General features: G+C 41.5%; 1 protein-coding gene across 1 annotated transcript in view; it reads left to right on the forward strand.

Moving 5' to 3' along the window:
• LOC6051275 (J domain-containing protein) overlaps positions 1-18,462 on the forward strand; it is a 126,560-nt gene that overhangs the window by 92,209 nt on the left and 15,889 nt on the right. The gene's annotated exons all lie outside the window — the stretch shown is intronic.

Below are 18,462 nucleotides of genomic sequence, written 5' to 3' on the forward strand. Positions count from 1 at the left end.
GTACCAAAGAATCGCGGATCCCTTCCTGGGAAACACTGCCAAGCCCAGCTGTGGGAATACCGTGGCGCCACCAATCTCCACGTCACTTAACTACGAAGAATCGTTCATAAGTACAAGATCAATAACATTCGATCGTAACCTCACATAGAACATGACCGTCGCGATCCGATTCCCAACGCCCAGTCCCGCGTACGGAACCGCCTCCATAGCCCAGTCGTGGTGCGCCACATAGTGCCCACCGACGCCATAGTTGTTGACCTGCAGCATCTCGTACGACTGCTGGCGCAATCCCCCCGTCATGTCCCCAACGCGGCGGTCTAGCGTCGTAACGACGCGATCATCCCCAGCGTCAAGCCACGCGTTCTGGCTGGTCCGGGCGTTGGACACTTGTGGCTCGCCGTCATCCCGTATGGTTGCCCGGCTGATTCGCGGCTTGGCAAGCTCGATGAGCTTGGAGATTTCCCGATCGGAGGCAACGTCGTGGTAAACCGTGATGAAAGGGTCCAGGTTGAGCACTTCTTCTTTTAGGGGAGCTAGTCGGAGGAAGGAGGACGTCCCTGTATGGTATCGGCAGTAGAGGTGGGAGGTTTCCGAAGCAGGTCGTTGGTAGTCTCCGCGACAGAGTGGTTCGTGAGGTACTTCCGCTCGAAGTTTCTTCTGTAGGTACTTCGACAATTCCTCGATCGTCTTCTTCTCTACGAGCCTTCCAGCATGAGTTGGATCCTGCTTCAGTAATTGGTTGGTTATTTTGAGCGCATCCACATACTGACCGTTCTCGGATAAGCTATACGCGTAGAATTCCAGTATCCAAAGCTGGTTGACACCTGGGTCATCCTCAACCTTCCACCGATTCAGTGCTTCCCGAAACCACTGGTTCGCGTTAGAAAAGTACTTTCCACGTACCAAAGCTGTTCCAATACGGTAGCACTCCTCCGAATTCAGCTCCCGATCCAGCTTGTGTCCGTACACGTTCCCCTTCGCCAGCTCGGAGGCTTCCATCATGTAGAAATCCTGAAGTCTTGACAACCCTCCAGCAACCCCTTGCAGATCATCTTCAGTCGGCAAGACCGTCGCTCCATCGATTATCTCAACGCCGATACCATCCCGGATCAGCGCGTCAATATCCCGGTAGTCCATCAGAAGCCGCTTCGTCATCAGGAACGCACTGATGGGATTGGACACGTAAGCAATCGGATCGACACCTCGGGCTTCGTTACGCAATCGATCACGTTCTCGCTTCAAGAGCTTGATCTTCTCCTGTGACTTCCGGATGAAGAGGTCAAATCGATCCAGGATCGCCAGCTCACTGCTCAGCAGCAGCTCCATGTTCATCACTGAGGAGTAGAATTCGCTGGGTTTTTGACCAAGTACTTGGTACAGCGTCAAGATCATCAACTTCAACGGGTAAGCTGCCACCATTCTGAAATCTTGAAACAGTCAAACTGATGATTTTCTGAGATTTTGCAACTGTTCCAAAACCGAGAAATTCTCGAAAGGCCGTGAAGCATAAGTAATACCATGAAATTCCGTAACGTTCGATTTTATTGCAATTTTTCACTTCTTCGGGTCCAGCTCGCAAGGTCGTACAAACTCCTGGTGGCGCTCGTGAATCCACTTGTTGGCGACTAGAACAAAACAAATCGTTATTCACAGATCTTGTGAACCCATCGCATGCCGTCCTACCCCACTTGGATCCGATCAGCACCGGACAAGCCGCGTGCAGTGTCTTCTTGTTCCCTTTGCCGTTGCGATGCAGGTTGTACCAGAAGATCGCGGTCCCTTTCCGGGGACGCACTGCCAGATTCAGCCGGGGGAAGACCGTGGAACCGCCCTCCTGAACGTCACTTAGCTACGAAAAAATCTGCATTTAAATTGGGATCTACCGTGGTACAACCAAGACTTACGTAGAACATGAGCGTCGCGATGCGATTCCCCATGCCCTTGTTCGGAAACGGGTTCGCGCTCGTGCTCCAGTCGTAGTGTATGGAGTAGAACCCCCCAAGTCCGTAGTTGTTGACCTGCAGCAGCTCGTAGGACGGCTCGTTCAGCCCTCCGGCCATGTCCCGTGCTCTTTGGTTAAGAGTTTCCACAATCGGATCGTGTTTGTTCTCGAACCAAGCGTTTTGGCTGATTCGGATTTTGGAGATTTGTTCACTCCTGGTATCGCCCACTGCCGACCGCTTGATCAGCGGTCTAGCAAGCTCGATGAGCTTGGCAATCTCCCGGTCGGATACAGCTTCGTGGTAGACGACGATCAATGGTTCCAGATTGACCACTTCCAGCTTCAAGGGCGCCAACCGCAGAAACGGTGTAGCGCTTGTCTCATACCGACAAAACAGCTGGGACGTTACCTCGCCCGGACGTTCGTAGTCTCCACGACACAGCTTTTCATAGAGTTCGATTATAGCCGGCTTTGGCAGCTTGCGCTTTCGTCCGTTTCTCTCAATGTGATCCAGCCAACCTTCGATGACCTTCTTCTTCGCGATACCTCCAACAAAGGTTGAATTGATCTCCAGCAGTTCATTCGTCAACTCCAGTGCTTCTTCGTATCTCCCGACCTCGGACAAACTGTGCGAGTAGTAGTCCAGAATCTCAAACCTACTAACTTTACAAGCTTCCTCCACCTCCAACCGATCCAGCGCTTCCCGGAACCACTGGTTTGCATTCCTGAAGCACGCTCCCTGTGCCATAGCTCTACCAATCCAGTAGCACTCCTCCACACTCAACTCCCGAACCACCCTCTCCCCATTCAAGTTCCCCTTCGCCAGCTCAGCAGCCTTCATTTTATACACCTCCTGCAACCTCGACAACCCCTCGGCGACCCCCTGCAGATCATCCACCCGGGGCAACGCCGTCCACGCATCAATCAACTCAACCCCCACCCCCCGTCGAACCCGTGCGTCAATGTCCCGATAGTCCACCAGCAGTCGCTTCGTCATCAGGAACGCCCTGATCGGATTGGACACGTAAGCGATCGGGTTCTGCTTTGCGCCCGCGACGTCCGCCCTCAGTCGGTCGCGCTCCCGCTTCAAACGCGCGATCTCCGCCTCCGACTTTGCGATGATCGTGTCCAGCCGGTCCAGGATCGCGAGCTCACTCTGCAGCAGCCGCTCCATGCCCACCGTTGAGGTGTAGAATTCGGTGCGATTCTGGGTTTCTGCGGACACCGTGTAACTTCCGAGGGTCAAGATTAGCAACAAGAAGTCAGCAGCTGCGACCATCGCGAAAACTTCGAAACATCAAACTAAACGCGATATTAAAATTCTGAACAAGCCGAGTTTTTACGATAACTTTGATATCCGTGAAATTCTCTGTTGACCGATAAAATTTGCTGATTTCGTATAATGCCCTGAGAACGAAATGAAAAACATTGTGCATTTAATCGCCTTGAACAGTCATCATCGAAGTGTAAATGTACCAGCTGGTATTATGTTTCGCAATGTATTTACAACTGTTTACACCGAGGTTTATACAGATGCATTACATCTTGACGATTCATTGAAAAATTGAGAAAGATTTCTTTGATAGGAGATGTTAAGGCAACATTTAAAAATTTAGCCACAATTATTTCTACTCTCATGAGCGAGTTATCGACAAAATGAATGCTCAACAAATCAATATCTGAAGAAATTTCGAAATTATAAATTCATTTGCAGGTTAAACGTCAGGCGTTGCTTAATGTGCTGTCACTTTTTTTAAATGGGTCAATGCGAATTTGTAAACAAAATGGCATCCTGCTCACGCTACTCCACAAAAATAGTATCAAAATATTAAATGTTATGATTTATGAAGAAGGAATTTTTGTTTCATGTCAGATGTAATTTTACCTCTGGAAATGTGTAATTTTACCACTTTTTTACATCATAAAAGAGGTAATATTGAACCTTCCAAAATTACAGCTTCGAAATTTACATTATTTTTTACTGTGTTGTCATATTTTCGTTTGTTGACGTTTTTAGCTTGTTTGCTTATTTAGCCTCCTGTGATCAAAATTTGACTTTACGTAACGTTTCCCATACAATCTGTAGATTTTCCGGAATCGGTTCCAGAGTGGCCAAAGTTGTCACTTTTTGCGTAAAAACCTTCCTTCGACTTATACAAATCCAACGCAACAAAGAGCACATCAATCCGACGCTCCGTATTGTAGGGGAGAGTGGGGAGACTTGATCCCCTTTTTTGTATCGCACATAACTCTGTCAATTTCTCACATTAAACATTCATCTATGTTTGGCTAATACGGGTATTTCATCAGATGAACTCTTCGAATCATGCCAAGCATTTTAAAAAAATATTTTAAACCAGCATTTTAAAAATGTTAGGGGTAACTTGATCCCCGTATCAACATTTTGAAGAAATCTTAAGCAAAATGTTTCTTATTCATCCAAACTTTTAATTTTCTATAAGTAACAGTAATTTCACATAAAACCTGCACGTTTGTGTTCAAAATATAACAAGTTTAGTATGTAAAATATTTAAAAACTTAAAATATTATTTTTTAGACCAAAATTAAGCATGTATACAAAAGCTGGAAATTTTTGTTTACAAAATTTTTGAAAAAAGGTTCAAACTGCAGTAAGTTATGTACTACTATACTAAAGGAAACAATGTATGAAAACCCAGCCCAATTAATTAATCTTGAAGCTGATTCCAATGACTGTAAAAATGAAGGGATCAAGTCTCCCTAAACGCACTTTTTTAAACAATTGATTGTAAAAATAGTACAACGATAAATTTAACATCAAATTCCTAAGGGTTTTAGAGTTGATAAGTTTATCAAACAATTCATGTATAAATTTTGACAAAGAACTTTGTCCTAAGGGCTCTATTCTGGTGAGGTGTCAATCCAGAAAAACGAAAAATGTCGCGCGTTACGAAAATGTTGCATGCTTGGTACTGCGGAAGGGGTCTGCAACGAATGAAATGTGGCAACAATGGTGCAACATTCTCGCGTGACAGTTCCAAGAAAGCAGGAGACGAGGCAAAATTTGCACCATGTTGCCACATTTCATGCGGACTATATAAGCTAACAGATAGCCTCTGAACAATTTTAGTTTTAACCGAAAAGCCATCAGAGACGGATCGACGGTGGTAATTTTATTGCTCACACACACATGCACACATTGAAAGACACAGGTTGTGCACCAACTTGGGAGGAATTCTGTTCTAACGAATATTGTTAGAACGGACACTCGAAAAAAAGAATGATTTCAGGCAATGGGGTTTGGACCAAACTGGTAGGATATTGGCCACACCCGGAGTGGCCATGGCCCTGAGGGAAGGTTCTACCGGGGGAACATTTATCGAACCATACGACTTGGGGCAATATGGGTATCAAAATTCATGGTTTTGATACTGGTGATAAAAATGGCCATTTTGACAGTATTGGCCACACCCGGAGTGGCCATGGCCCTGAGGGAAGGTTCTACTGGGGGTACATTTATCGAACCATACGACTTGGGGCAATATGGGTATCAAAATTCATGGTTTTTGATACTGGTGGTGAAAATGGCCATTTTGACAGGATTGGCCACACCCGTAGTGGCCATGGCCCTGAGGGAAGGTTCTACCGGGGGACATTTATCGAACCATACGACTTGGGGCAATATGGGTATCAAAATTCATGGTTTTTGATACTGGTGATGAAAATGGCAATTTTGACAGGATTGGCCACACCCGTAGTGGCCATGGCCCTGAGGGAAGGTTCTACTGGGGTACATTTATCGAACCATACGACTTGGGCAATATGGGTATCAAAATTCATGGTTTTTGATACTGGTGATGAAAATGGCCACTTTGACAGGATTGGCCACACCCGTAGTGGCCATGGCCCTGAGGGAAGGTTCTACTGGGGGACATTTATCGAACCATACGACTTGGGCAATATGGGTATCAAAATTCATGGTTTTTGATACTGGTGATGAAAATGGCCACTTTGACAGGATTGGCCACACCCGGAGTGGCCATGGCCCTGAGGGAAGGTTCTACCGGGGGGACATTTATCGAACCATACGACTTGGGGCAATATGGGTATCAAAATTCATGGTTTTTGATACTGGTGGTGAAACTGGCCACTTTGACAGGATTGGCCACACCCGTAGTGGTCATGGCCCTGAGGGAAGGTTCTACCGGGGGGACATTTATCGAACCATACGACTTGGGCAATATGGGTATCAAAATTCATGGTTTTTGATACTGGTGATGAAAATGGCCACTTTGACAGGATTGGCCACACCCGAGTGGCCATGGCCCTGAGGGAAGGTTCTACTGGGGGACATTTATCGAACCATACGACTTGGGGCAATATGGGTATCAAAAGTCATGGTTTTTGATACTGGTGATGAAAATGGCCACTTTGACAGGATTGGCCACACCCGTAGTGGCCATGGCCCTGAGGGAAGGTTCTACCGGGGGGACATTTATCGAACCATACGACTTGGGGCAATATGGGTATCAAAATTCATGGTTTTTGATACTGGTGATGAAAATGGCCACTTTGACAGGATTGGCCACACCCGTAGTGGCCATGGCCCTGAGGGAAGGTTCTACCGGGGGGACATTTATCGAACCATACGACTTGGGCAATATGGGTATCAAAATTCATGGTTTTTGATACTGGTGATGAAAATGGCCACTTTGACAGGATTGGCCACACCCGTAGTGGCCATGGCCCTGAGGGAAGGTTCTACCGGGGGGACATTTATCGAACCATACGACTTGGGGCAATATGGGTATCAAAATTCATGGTTTTTGATACTGGTGATGAAAATGGCCACTTTGACAGGATTGGCCACACCCGTAGTGGCCATGGCCCTGAGGGAAGGTTCTACCGGGGGGACATTTATCGAACCATACGACTTGGGGCAATATGGGTATCAAAATTCATGGTTTTTGATACTGGTGATGAAAATGGCCACTTTGACAGGATTGGCCACACCCGTAGTGGCCATGGCCCTGAGGGAAGGTTCTACTGGGGGTACATTTATCGAACCATACGACTTGGGGCAATATGGGTATCAAAATTCATGGTTTTTGATACTGGTGGTGAAAATGGCCATTTTGACAGGATTGGCCACACCCGTAGTGGCCATGGCCCTGAGGGAAGGTTCTACCGGGGGGACATTTATCGAACCATACGACTTGGGGCAATATGGGTATCAAAATTCATGGTTTTTGATAGTGGTGGTGAAAATGGCAACTTTGACAGGATTGGCCACACCCGTAGTGGCCATGGCCCTGAGGGAAGGTTCTACCGGGGGGACATTCATCGAACCATACGACTTGGGGCAATATGGGTATCAAAATTCATGGTTTTTGATACTGGTGATGAAAATGGCCACTTTGACAGGATTGGCCACACCCGTAGTGGCCATGGCCCTGAGGGAAGGTTCTACTGGGGGTACATTTATCGAACCATACGACTTGGGGCAATATGGGTATCAAAATTCATGGTTTTTGATACTGGTGGTGAAAATGGCCATTTTGACAGGATTGGCCACACCCGTAGTGGCCATGGCCCTGAGGGAAGGTTCTACCGGGGGGACATTTATCGAACCATACGACTTGGGGCAATATGGGTATCAAAATTCATGGTTTTTGATACTGGTGGTGAAAATGGCCACTTTGACAGGATTGGCCACACCCGTAGTGGCCATGGCCCTGAGGGAAGGTTCTACCGGGGGGACATTTATCGAACCATACGACTTGGGGCAATATGGGTATCAAAATTCATGGTTTTTGATACTGGTGGTGAAAATGGCCATTTTGACAGGATTGGCCACACCCGTAGTGGCCATGGCCCTGAGGGAAGGTTCTATTGGGGGTACACCCAAGTAACCGCGGGACACTAAAACTTAACTTTTAATCTACTCTATATCAAAATATAAAGTAAGCTATATACAGTTACATAACTCTATATCTCCTTGTAGAGTGGAAATAAAGTCAAAAGTGGCGACGTTAAGGGTGGATATAGAGTAATGTTCAGAAAAAACAACAAAATACTACATTACCGACACTTGGGTGGTGGTGTCAAAAAGCTTTCCAGAGCACTAAAGCAGCCTCTCCTCTCTCTTTCCCTCTCTTTCTATGAGCAGCTTTCGATAATTTGCAAGTTTCAGTAGAGGACTGGCGCGCCTTCCATCTCCCCTATCTGAACAATTGATGCCCGAGAAGCTATTTGTCGAACAGACCCTTCATGTGGATGTGCTTCAATTAAATGCCGCAAATCTTTATTTACTTCTATTAATGTGGATTAAGTGGCTTGAAACTTTAAAAGAAGTGTCACAGCTTCGAAACATTTTTTGAAGTTGATTTAGAGTTCCGGTACACTAAAGGCTTACTCTATAGTGAAATAAAAAGTTTCTATTAATGCTTTGGAACATTTTTGTGCTAAATGCTTTGAAGCTCTAAATGGCTGATCTATATGTTATTATAGAGTAAGCAATAATGTTCCATGGCACAAATGTTTCAAAGCATTTCAAAAGACTATTTAAAGTTTCAAAATACCGGGAATGCTATGTTAGAGTGAATTTAGAGTTTTGATTTAATGCTTGTGGTTACTTGGGCATTTATCGAACCATACGACTTGGGGCAATATGGGTATCAAAATTCATGGTTTTTAATACTGGTGATGAAAATGGCCATTTTGACAGGATTGGCCACACCCGGAGTGGCCATTGCACAGTGTTCGGAATGGCAAAATTAAGTGGAATAAATTGATAACTCTTTTATTTGACGTCCTAGCCACATGGTGTCTTCGGAAGAGTTGTTGTACTTGATAAGGGCTATCTTTTGAAGTTATTGACATACACGGTTATGACCTTCCAGGGTGTAAACCATAATTAACTTTGTTGGATGACGTTGTAGGGCTTTGGTGTCTTGGGCAAAGTTGCAGAGGAGAAAAATTCATGAAGGTTGGTCGAAGGCGCCAAATTTGTAGCTCTTAATCTACTCGAGATATACGCCAGTTTTGCAAAATGGTCCAAAAGCACTTTTCTGAGATAACTTGAAATTTTAGCGTTTTAGCGGCCTACTAGGTTCTGAAGAGTTGTTTATGACATAAAATTATATATCTTTGCCGAGGACAGCAAAATGTTGTGTGCCTTTGTTGAGGAGTTATAACCATTTTTAAGTGATTTTGAGCCTAATTTCAAGTTGCAATGTTTTCAAAATGGCGCATTTTGGCGCAAAACCGAATAATGCACCTGGAAGTACACACTTTCAAATACATTTCCTGAAAATATCTCCGTGTCTATCGGTGTCGATTTAGAGATACAGTGGACTCTCTCGTTGTCGATCTTCTCGATATCAATATTACTCCAGCTGTCAATAAATTTTTCAGTCCCTTCAAATAGATTGCTTTGATTTTTTGTTCTATAATTTCATAACTCCTGCTCTCGATGGTCCCTTCAATATCGACAACGAGAGAGTTCACTGTATCTCGATTTGAATTTGACGGTTTTTAATCAATTTATTTATAATTTTTAAGCGGAATCTGATTGAAACGTGGTAATAATCGGTAAATTGAAAGGGTAAATTGATCGATTTTAATATTGCTTATTGCGAGATAAAATCACGTTTCTCCTTCGCTGTGAGTGACAGGAGATTATTGCCGCCTTATTACCACAGTGTAAAAATCAGCAAGTTGAACTGAAATTCTGATTGATTTGGCTGTCAACTGGGTTTGTTTTGAATATTTTCCAAAAAGTCAGCTCAAAACTCAAGGCAACCTTTGACAACAGCCAAAAATTTGTGCTGCGGTTGTCTTGCGGCTGTCATGCGACCATTATCTTGCGGTCGTATCATCGCGCGTGAACTCTAATTATTGACGCCCGCAGTAAAACATTGTTCATGCTTAAAATTATGATACACATTTTAAAATTATGAATAAATACATGTTTTTCCCAAAATTAATGTAAGTGAAAATTTTAAATAATTGTTCGTATTCAAAATTAAGTATTTCCTTTTATATTTGGTCACTCTGGAAAGGTTGTCGTATTTTTTCATAGACAATGTAATTTCCATAAAAATCGATCAATTTACCCTTCAATTTACCGATTTTCACTTTGTATTCATTATGTGTGTGTGTGTGTGTGTGCAACCAACCAAACGGGACCACGCGGTCGCTTCTTACAAATTGAGTTGTTTCCATGAATTTAGATTTTAAATCCTATACATGCAAATAACTCGCATAGCATTTGGCAGGTGTTAGCTCTGCCGAGTTTCGGTGACCCATTTCTACGCAGGCTAGCCGTGCGCGAGGTACTTCAGCTTGAATCGACAAGCCCCTAAAGAACGTTTGCATCAATCGGATTCAAACGTTATTTAGCACTTCCGAGTCCTTGTCAAATGGACAAAGACCCAGCTCGTATATAGTTTGTAGTAGTAGTATTCCTAATTCTACCAATCCAAAGGACGGGAGATCGAACCCCGGTTCGAGCGACTTTGATGTTTCGTTCATGTTTAGAGTTTCAAAAATTCATATTTCCTGATCTTTCTCGTTTGGAGCAGATGGGAATCGAACCCAGGATCATTCGCTTACAAAGCGAACACCGTAACCAGTCAGTCACAGCTGCTCCATATTTCCAATTGGAAGTTTCTCACCCGAAAAGCAGCATCATCCGTCAAACGCTATTTCGTCACGAATCCGGCAACTTCTCGAGCCGCCTGCATTTTTAGCCGCTCAGAAATCGAGCCGCCAATCTCAGCAAACGTTGCCTACTCCCGCCCCCTTCACTCACTACTCAACTCCTTCAACATTTTCCTCAGCAATTTTCACAACTTTACAACAATAAAAACTTGGAAAATCCACCCACTACACTACACTACCGAAAGAACTTCGCACGGAACTGTTCCGCCGGAAAGTTTAAAAATCGCGAACCGTAAAACGTCACGATAAAAAATTCGAAACGAGGAGAAACCAAAAAAAAACGCGGAGCGCAAATTCTTGTCAGACCCCCCCGCGACCAAGGATTGCTGCGATCCCACTTTCATTTTCACTTTGTATTCATTATGATTTCGAAAAACATTTATAAATAAATTGATTAAAAATCGGAAAATTCAAATTGAGATATCTGAAAATATACACCAATAAATACGGAGATATTTTCAGGAAATGTAGTGGAAAGTGTGTACTTTCAGGTGCATTATTCGGTTTTGCGCCAAAATGCGCCATTTTGAAAACATTGCAACTTGAAAATAGGCTCAAAATCACTTAAAAATGGTTATAACTCGCTTCGCTAGGAGACGGTGATTTTAGCGGATTGCAGGCTGGATTTTCGCCATGTGATGTGATGATTGTCTAAGCCCAAGTTGCCTAGGAATCGATAATTGGGAATAGAACCAATTCCACCTGAACCAGATTCTCACCACCATGGCAGCCGTCCATTGCCGGCCGCTCCCATCTCCACCGCGCACCAGGGACAAGGATAGGGATTTGGAAGACGGGACGTGTTGATGCTCCACTTTTTCAGAGTATTAAGGAAAATCTCCACGGTATCCTCAAGTAAGTTTCGCTTGGAGTTGGACGGTTTTGGGAAGGTGAATGGTCTGAGGAGCCACCCTAGGCGAGTGGTAACGACCGTTGGCATTGTTGTTCGAATTCTTCGTGTGTTCTCATTTCTAATGGGAATGCTTTCAATTCTTCTCATCTCTTATTGGATGAATTCTAGCAGTCGCCCAGGCTATTTATAGCGAGGTAATGTAGGTTCATTTCAAATGCGCCTGCATGCATGCAATGCAATGCATTCTTGTATGTTCTGATATTCAACTTGCATTCAACTTTATTCTCGTCCGTTTCTTGGATTCAACTATATCAGTCTAAGTCCTACTAAAGCTACTAATGCTCCACGGTAAAGTGGAAAGCATTTTGCTTGCCAATCCTAAGGACAGGGATCGAACCCCGCCGTGAGCTGAAGTTTTTCATTAATTCCAAATTCAATGAGTCCAGAACTTTCTCGTTGGGAGCAGATGGGTATCGAACCCAGAACCATTCGCTTATAAAGCGAACATCGTAACCATTCAGCCACGACCGCACTATGGGCCATCTCCATACAAACAGGCGGCCAAATTATTTTTGCTTTTAAATGTTTTTTGATACAAATTTAGGTAATTGTATGGTATTGAAATGATATACGTCGATTTTATGACTTTTCATGTTTTTCAATAGTTGATTGTTTATAATAAATAGTCTTTTCATACATTTGCAAGTGAAACAGAATTGCATATATATTATATTGCAAGTTTATATTATTAAATTATGGATAAGCTCCCACCCCACTTTGAGGACACAACCCCTCCCTCCTCTTTCTTTCACCCCGCCCCCCTCTCCTCCTCCCCACCAACAAATTTTTGTTAAGCGTAATAAATTCATTTTAAGTCAAATATTTATTATTTCCTGCTGTGTGTTTCTTTTGTGAGTCCATGCCGTATAACTTGAGACCACCCCATCCCCTCCCACCCTTATGGGCATAAATTGCGAATATTTTAATTGTTAAATCAAATAACAGAAAAATTAATTTTATCCACAATATTAATTATGAAGTAAAACGATAAAATACAAACCATATTCTTAAAATTCATTTGATTATAGAGTTTGTGACAGCTACAGGATATGTTAAAGGTACTTTTTATGATGTTTTGTACTAACCAACATAGAACTTAAATGTGGATCAGTTTCATGGATTGATCGCAGAAATTCATCATGCTAAGTCAACATTTTGCTGAATACTTTTTCGGTATCAAACTGAGATTCTCCAGTTTCGCTTGAGAAACTTCGGTACGAATACCTTATTTTGACTAAGGTACTCAATTTTAAATGTAGGCAACAGAAAATTCCAATAAAGTCATTTCGAACTTCTTGAAACCAGGTATTGATTTTTGAAGCGACGATGCCCACGAAGTAGGTAGCAAAGCAAGTGAAATAAACGGGCGCATATGTAGATTGCAGCAAATTTTGATAAAACGTAAATGTTCAAAATGGCATATCTCCGAAAACGCAAAAATCGCAGGCTGGAAATTTCAGCAATGTTAGATTATAATCCAATCTTTCAAGTGATCTTAGTTTCATGTTTAGCATCGGTTAGCAAAAAGTACTCGATTAACAAACACAAAAAATATGATTTGTCAAAAAATGCTCCAATTATTCGATGAAAACTTCAGTTTTGGTTTGGAAACAACATTTTATCTATTAATAGTTTCAAAGCTTATCTCATTACCTTTCCAACGATGTATATTTGTCCTAATAAAACATTAAAATGGCTGAGCTATGTTAAAATTAAACAATCAGCCTTTTTACGAAAAACGCTTGTTTTTACTCCATTTTGAATTTCAGCTTGCGTATCTCCGTAATGAACAAACTTAGAGCTTTGAAAATTTGGATTTTTCTTAGTTAGAATGTTTACTTTCGAGAAAAAAATACCAAAAAATATTTGGAGAAGGTCACTTTTTTGAAACTTGGCCACCCAATGTACCATAGTGGACCGCTCCCTCCACTTAAAAATGGTTATAACTCCTCAATAAAGGCTCACAACATTTTGCTGTCCTCGGCAAAGATATATAATTTTATGTCATAAACAACTCTTCAGAACCTAGTAGGCCGCTAAAACGCTAAAATTTCAAGTTGTCTCAGAAAAGTGCTTTTTGGACCATTTTTGCAAAACTGGCGTATATCTCGAGTAGATTAAGAGCTACAAATTTGGCGCCTTGGACCAACCTTCATGAATTTTTCTCCTCTGCAACTTTGCCCAAGACACCAAAGCCCTACAACGTCATCCAACAAAGTTAATTATGGTTGACACCCTGGAAGGTCATAACCGTGTATGTCAATAACTTCAAAAGATAGCCCTTATCAAGTACAACAACTCTTCCGAAGACACCATGTGGCTAGGACGTCAAATAAAAGAGTTATCAATTTATTCCACTTAATTTTGCCATTCCGAACACTGTGCAATGGCCACTCCGGGTGTGGCCAATCCTGTCAAAATGGCCATTTTCACCACCAGTATCAAAAACCATGAATTTTGATACCTATATTGCCCCAAGTCGTATGGTTCGATAAATTTCCTCAGGGCCATGGCCACTTCGGGTGTGGCCAATATCTGTTTGGTCCCAACCCCATTGCCTGAAATCAATCTGGTTTTTGATTGTCCGTTCTAACAATATTCGTTAGAACAGAATTCCTCCCAAGTTGGTGCACAACCTGTGTCTTTCAATGTGTGCATGTGTGTGTGAGCAATAAAATTACCACCGTCGATCCGTCTCTGATGGCTTTTCGGTTAAAACTAAAATTGTTCAGAGGCTATCTGTTAGCTTATATAGTCCGCATGAAATGTGGCAACATGGTGCAAATGTTGCCTCGTCTCCTGCTTTCTTGGAACTGTCACGCGAGAATGTTGCACCATTGTTGCCACATTTCATGCGGACTATATAAGCTAACAGATAGCCTCTGAACAATTTTAGTTTTAACCGAAAAGCCATCAGAGACGGATCGACGGTGGTAATTTTATTGCTCACACACATGCACACATTGAAAGACACAGGTTGTGCACCAACTTGGGAGGAATTCTGTTCTAACGAATATTGTTAGAACGGACAATCAAAACCAGATTGATTTCAGGCAATGGGGTTGGGACCAAACTGGTAGGATATTGGCCACACCCGAGTGGCCATGGCCCTGAGGGAAGGTTCTACTGGGGGACATTTATCGAACCATACGACTTGGGCAATATGGGTATCAAAATTCATGGTTTTTGATACTGGTGATGAAAATGGCCATTTTGACAGGATTGGCCACACCCGTAGTGGCCATGGCCCTGAGGGAAGGTTCTACCAGGGGGACATTTATCGAACCATTCGACCTTAGGCAATATGGGTATCAAAATTCAAGGTTTTGGATACTGTTAATGAAAATGTCCATTTTGACAGGATTGGCCACACCCGGAGTGGCCATTGCCCTGAGGGAAGGTTCTATCGGGGGGACATTTATCGAACCATACGACTTGGGACAATATGGGTATCAAAATTCATGGTTTTTGATACTGGTGATTAAAATGGCCATTTTGACAGGATTGGCCACACCCGGAGTGGCCATGGCCCTGAGGGAAGGTTCTACCAGGGGGACATTTATCGAACCATTCGACCTTAGGCAATATGGGTATCAAAATTCATGGTTTTTGATACCGGTGATGAAAATGGCCATTTTGACAGGATTGGCCACACCCGGAGTGGCCATGGCCCTGAGGGAGGTTCTACCGGGGGGACATTTATCGAACCATACGACTTGGGACAATATGGGTATCAAAATTCATGGTTTTTGATACTGGTGATGAAAATGGCCATTTTGACAGGATTGGCCACACCCGGAGTGGCCATGGCCCTGAGGGAAGGTTCTACCGGGGGGACATTTATCGAACCATACGACTTGGGGCAATATGGGTATCAAAATTCATGGTTTTTGATACTGGTGATGAAAATGGCCATTTGACAGGATTGGCCACACCTGTAGTGGCCATGGTCCTGAGGGAAGGTTCTACCAGGGGACATTTATCGAACCATTCGACCTTAGGCAATATGGGTATCAAAATTCAAGGTTTTGGATACTGTTAATGAAAATGGCCATTTTGACAGGATTGGCCACACCTGAGTGGCCATTGCCCTGAGGGAAGGTTCTATCGGGGGGACATTTATCGAACCATACGACTTGGGACAATATGGGTATCAAAATTCATGGTTTTTGATACTGGTGATTAAAATGGCCATTTTGACAGGATTGGCCACACCCGGAGTGGCCATGGCCCTGAGGGAAGGTTCTACCGGGGGGACATTTATCGAACCATACGACTTGGGACAATATGGGTATCAAAATTCATGGTTTTTGATACTGGTGATGAAAATGGCCATTTTGACAGGATTGGCCACACCCGGAGTGGCCATGGCCCTGAGGGAAGGTTCTACCGGTTCCATTGATTGAATAAATTTAATTAGAATAAATTATTCAGGATTAAATAAATAGGCAAAGAATTAAAAAATATAAATAAAAATAGCATGATTTTTAGAGTTTTGTACAAAGTTCTTTGTCATATTGGTCATGTAGAACATAACCACCTGCACCTTTTTTTAATAATTTTGGAGTGTTTTCTATACATATCAAAACAAAGAAAAAAAGATCTCTTGGAAGTTTTTTGCAGCTCGTTTTAGAAAAATGTGTGTAACTCAATCTAAACATTTTTTATTTTTTTTTCTTTGTTTTCTACAACGAGTTTTAGTTAATTTCACACAACTTTCTAGAACAAAGCTAATTGTTTTACCCACATGCTGACGAGATACAGTCTTGGGATCAAGTGTCCCCGGGGATCAAGTCTCCCCACTCTTCCCTACTGATTCGCGTTCGAACAAAGCAGTCGATTTTTTTTATTTATGAGCAATTCTCTACGAAATCGGTCTTTTTTCTCCAATTTTAATTTTTGTATTTTTTAATCCGACTGAAACTTTTTTGGTGCCTTCGGTATGCCCAAAGAAGCCATTTTGCATCATTAGTTTGTCCATATAATTTTCCATACAAATTTGGCAGCTGGCCATACAAAAACGATGCATGAAAATTCAAAAATCTGTATCTTTTGAAGGAATTTTTTGATCGATTTGGTGTCTTCGACAAAGTTGTAAGTATGGATACGGACTACACTGGAAAAAAATTATACACGTTAAAAGTTTTTTGGTGATTTTTTATTTAACTTTTTGTCACTAAAACTTGATTTGCAAAAAAACACTATTTTAATTTTTTTTTATTTTTTGATATGTTTAAGAGAACATAAAATGCCAACTTTTCAGAAATTTCCAGGTTGTGCAAAAAATCATTGACCGAGTTATGAATTTTTTAATCAATACTTATTTTTTCAAAAAATCGAAATATTGGTCGCAAAATTTTTTCAACTTCATTTTTCGATGTTAAATCAAATTTGCAATCCAAAAATTACTACATTAAAATTTTGATAAAGTGCACCGTTTTCAAGTTAAATCCATATTTAGGTGACTTTTTTGAAAATAGTCGCAGTTTTTCATTTTTTTGATTAGTGCACAAGTTTGCACACTTTTGGAAAAAATATTTTTGAAAAGCTGAGAAAATTCTCTATATTTTGCTTCTTCGGACTTTGTTGATACGACCTTTAGTTGCTGAGATATTGCAATGCAAAGGTTTACAAACAGGAAAATTGATGTTTTCTAAGTCTCACCCAAACAGCCCATCATTTTTTAATGTCGATATCTCAGCAACTAATGGTCCGATTTTCAATGTTAATATATGAAACATTTGTGAAATTTTCCGATCTTTTCGAAAACATTATTTTCAAAAAAAATTAAATCAAGATCAACATTTTAAAAGAGCGTAATATTGAATGTTTGGCCCTTTTGAAATGTTAGTCTTGATTTGAAAATTTTGAAAATATTGTTTTCGAAAAGATCGGAAAATTTCACATATGTTTCATATATTAACATTGAAAATCGGACCATTAGTTGCTGAGATATCGACATTAAAAAATGGTGGGCTGTTTGGGTGAGACTTAGAAAACATCAATTTTCCTGTTTGTAAACCTTTGCAAAGCAATAACATTATCGTATCAACAAAGTCCGAAGAAGCAAAATATAGAGAATTTTCTCAGCTTTTAAAAAATATTTTTTCCTAAAGTGTGCAAACATGTGCACCAATTTAAAAAAATGAAAAACTGCGACTATTTTCAAAAAAGTCACCTAAATATGGATTTAACTTGGAAACGGTGCACTTTATCAAAATTTTAATGTAGTAATTTTTGGATTGCAAATTTGATTTAACATCGAAAAATGAAGTTGAAAAAATTTTGCGACCAATATTTCGATTTTTTGAAAAAATAAGTATTGATTAAAAAATTCATAACTCGGTCAATGATTTTTTGCACAACCTGGAAATTTCTGAAAAGTTGGCATTTTATGTTCTCTTAAACATATCAAAAAATAAAAAAAAATTAAAATAGTGTTTTTTTGCAAATCAAGTTTTAGTGATAAAAAGTTAAATAAAAAAATCACCAATTTTTTTTTACCGTGTATCATTTTTTTCCAGTGTAGTCCGTATCCATACCTACAACTTTGCCGAAGACACCAAATCGATCAAAAATTTTCAATCGGTTTCAATCGGTTTAAAAAATACAAAAAAAAAAATCGAATGACCGAAATCCTAGAGAACTGCTCATATATAGATACCGTAAACTGGGGTCAATCGGGACACATGGGGCGAATTGGGACAGCAGTTTTAACCATGTTGGAATACAATATTTTGATTTTTCTGATTGGTTTCGGTTAGAACAGACTCAGGCCAACAAAATGTGTACATCCATTTCCAAATTTAAAAGCTTTAAGTGCTCTAGAAACTGCTGTCCCTATTCAGACTGTAGTCCCGATTCACCCCAGATTACGGTAACATTATACAAATGAAACATAAAC

This window comes from Culex quinquefasciatus, chromosome 1 (genome assembly GCF_015732765.1).
Source record: "Culex quinquefasciatus strain JHB chromosome 1, VPISU_Cqui_1.0_pri_paternal, whole genome shotgun sequence".
Classification (NCBI taxonomy): domain Eukaryota; kingdom Metazoa; phylum Arthropoda; class Insecta; order Diptera; family Culicidae; genus Culex; species Culex quinquefasciatus.